The sequence below is a fragment of the Aedes albopictus genome, chromosome 2, assembly GCF_035046485.1.
Source record: "Aedes albopictus strain Foshan chromosome 2, AalbF5, whole genome shotgun sequence".
Lineage (NCBI taxonomy): Eukaryota > Metazoa > Arthropoda > Insecta > Diptera > Culicidae > Aedes > Aedes albopictus.
Genome location: NC_085137.1, coordinates 63,572,867 through 63,576,604, shown reverse-complemented (window position 1 = coordinate 63,576,604; position 3,738 = coordinate 63,572,867). Strand labels below are relative to the sequence as shown.

Sequence of the window (3,738 nt, the reverse complement as noted above, 5' to 3'; positions counted from 1 at the left end):
GGAAATTTATAGAGGAAACCCTAGTGGTACCTTCCTTTACCTAGGGTAAGGAAAAAAACTGCAGCAGTAATTCCTGAAGAGATCCCAGGCGGACTGAAGGATTCCATACGGAATTCTTGGAGGAATACCAAGAGGAATTCATCTCTGGAAGTCTGTACCGGGAATTCATCATTAAAAAATCTCTGGAAATTCTAGAGGAATCCTAGCAGTAATAACCGAAGGAATCTCGGCAGACATTGTTTTGGAAATCCCTGGATTGGCGTCTGTTATCAAAGGATACCGTTAATTATATTTTGAAAACAGTCGCAAATTTAGCATTTTTTTCGCTCAAAAGAATTTTTAAATTGTTTGGCTCTGTTCAAAAGCAATGGGAGATTTGTTTGTTACGTAATTTGTATATGATTCCAAAATATATCAACTTATGTTAACATTGATTGTAAAATGGTATGCTGAATGTAAAACATTTTTCTTGTAAAAAAAAAACTAGCACAACCGGATCAGAAAACCGACAATATCTGGAGAAATCGCAATCGAGGCCTTCCAAAATCGGGTCAGCACAGTATTATAATAAACAATTTTGAATTTCTGCACTAAAATATTAAAAAAATCCCAATAAAAAATACTCCGGATAATCGAGTCTAAAATTCCGGATAATCGAATCCCGGATAATCGAGTCTCCGGATAATCGAGTCCGACCTGTATTACAAAAACCCAAATTAATCCACCTAGTGGTGATAGTGCCTTTCTCGTCGAACATGTTCTCACAATCTTTCCGGCAACGTAAGTCAAAGTGTTTCTGAATCTGAATATTTTTATAGAAAAGCAAGCATTTTATCAGACATCTTTGAATTGACTTAAAACTTATTGATTGCACATAGTCCGACATTATGTTCAAAAGTATAAGCAGGGCTGAAAAAAATCAGACTTCTCAGTTGACTGCTTGAGCACTTTGTTGAGCACCTTCACTAACACTGGAGGCTGATCAATATCAAGACGATACTAACAAGCTAAGCTATAACTCTTTACACAATCACAGATCACAATTTTTTTCTGAACATTTGGGCTGTATCTTATTGACCGTTGAAAACAAGAGCGATAGGTAGTGAGTATAGTGCGACGTCTGTTTGTATGTGGGTTTAATTTGTAAGATTTTGTTCTGTTACACATATTTATCGCTTGCATTGGTTTTATTCACTTTCGTAGTTCCGGCGAAGCACCAAACGCTGGTTGTGCATCCCTACCGGTAGTCTGTAATGTGGTGTGAGCCTATTTTCTAGTTAACCGTTCCTCGGGTTATTCAAAAAGCCGTGATGTAATATGTTGCATGGTACATTTGGTTACTTTCGATGCGGTACCGGAACAGGTTCCGGAGCACACCGGGTCTCCCAAATATAGTCTGAGACTATTTCATTGCTAACGTTCATTAGGTTACCCAAAAACACCATTTGATTTATCTCATGCATGGGTGGGTATAGATCACTTTTACCTCAGTCTTACAAAATCAAACGATTTATTTTAATCTTTATTTTAATCGTTTGATTTTGTAAGACTGAGAGTGCCAAATTCCTCCGATTATCATAGTTCCAGTCGTTCGCCAAAAACAGATCACTTTTACATTTGACCACTTCCAGTGGGACACCCAGAACTGGTTTCGGGACACTACCGGTTGTCTAAAATATGGTCTGAGGCTATGTTCTTACGAATCGATCATCGTGTATTCAAAAAAGCTGCTATTTGATGTACTGTCAAACACTTATTTGTGCATTTCGCCAGTTCCGGCTAGACACTCGAAAGTGGTTCCGGTACACTACCGGTAGTCTTAAAGTGGCCTGAGACTTTTCTTGCTGACCGTTCTGCGCGTCATCTAAAAAGCCGATATTTAATGCGCGGTGTGCATGCGTTTGGTTCCGTTCTACATTTGACCACTTCCGGCGGAGCACCTGGAACCGGTTTCGGCACAGTATTGGTTTTCCAAAGTGTGGTCTATGATTGTTTCTCTTGTTAACCGTTCATCAGGTTACCAAAACAGCTATTTATGGAATTGGTTCTCCTTTACATTTGACCACTTCCGATGGGGCACCCTTAATCGGTGAGGAATACTACCGGTTTGTTCCAAATATGGCCGGAAACTTTTTTTTTTGCCAAATCAAGATACCTAAAAATCCGCGATTTGATTTGTCGCATGGGTTTGGTTCACTTTTTTGTTTGGCCATTTCCGGTGGGACACCCGGAACCGGTTCCGGATCACTACCGGTTCAGATACATATGGTCTGAGAATATTTTCCTGCTGACTGTTCATCAGGATATCAAAAAAGCCACTATTTGATATGTCGCATGCATGGGTTTGGTTAACTTTGAAACTTGGCCACCTCTGGCGGGACATCTGGAACCGGTTTCGGAACACTACTGGTTCCGATATGTTCTGAGAATGCTTTCCTGCATACTGTTCATCAGGTTATCGAAAAAGCCGCGGTTTGATATGTCACATGCATGGTTTTAGTTCAATTTTATATTTGGCCACTTCCGGCGGGACACCCGAAACCAGTTCCGGAACACAACCGGTTCAAATATGGTCGGAGAATATTTTCCTGCTTACCTTTCATCAGGATGTCAAAAAAGCCACTATTTGATATGTCGCATGCATGGGTTTGGTTAACTTCTATACTTGGCCACCTCTAGCGGGACATCTGGAACCGGTTCCGGAATACTACCGGTTCCGATATGGTCTGAGAATGTATTCCTTCTTACTGTTCATCAGGGTATCGAAAAAGCTGCGGTTTGATATGCCGCATGCATGGGTTTAGTGCACTTTTATGTTTGGCCACTTCCGGTGGGACACCCGGAACCGGCTCCGGGACGCTACCGGTTCAGATATGGTCTGAGACCATTTTTCTGCTTACCGTTCATCAAGTTATCGAAAATGCCGTAGTTTGATGTGTCGCATGAATGGGTTTGTAGCGTTTTATATCTGGCCCCTTCCTGGGGTACCGGTCCGGAACACCTAAATGGCCATAACTCCGGAACGGCTGGACCGATCCGAACCATTGTCAATAGGAAACAATGGGACCAGATTCCCCGTCGAATGAACCGTCGGTCATTAAAATCGGTTGAGGTTTAGTTCAAAAAAGTGATGTGACCTTTTTTGTACACAGACATACATACACACATACACACACATACACACATACACATACATACACACATACAGACATTTGCTCAATTCGTCGAACTGAGTTGATTGGTATATGTGATTCGACCCTCCGAGCTTTCTATCAAAAAGTCGTTTTTGGAGTGAACATATAGCCTTTCCAGTACACTTAGTGTACGAGAAAGGCAAAAAAGATCATTTGAAATAAAAAATCATAAACTTTACTTTCGGGGTGAAATTGATCAGTCAGTGAAATGTTGTTGTAAGTGCTGAAAATATTTTTTCCACCTGAATTAACCACCCCGGAATGCGAAAAATTATGCAAAACTTTTACAAGTTTACTATTTTTTTATTATTTAAGTTTAAAGTTTCATAAATCTAAAGAAAACGCCTAAAAGTATGCAATTGCCATACTAAATATGTTATTATTTCCAGAAAAGTACAATTTTACGCATAAATTTCAATATTAATAGAACTTTTGATGACGGAATCGGGTTAAGCGAATACTTGGCAGCTAGGAACATTCTTTAGAATATTCATTACACGTGCGATACAGCTACGGTAACAAAAGTTTGAAAGTGTCTTTGAAG

The 3,738-nt window shown here is 40.0% G+C and overlaps 1 long non-coding RNA gene across 1 annotated transcript; it reads right to left on the bottom strand.

Moving 5' to 3' along the window:
- Nucleotides 1-1,310: 1,310 nt before the first annotated feature.
- On the bottom strand, nucleotides 1,311-3,334 carry LOC134288938 (uncharacterized). Its single transcript, XR_009998180.1, has 2 exons — nucleotides 1,616-3,334; nucleotides 1,311-1,486 (listed from the first exon to the last, which is right to left on the bottom strand). It is a non-coding gene; the product is annotated as an uncharacterized LOC134288938 (long non-coding RNA).
- Nucleotides 3,335-3,738: the final 404 nt, after the last annotated feature.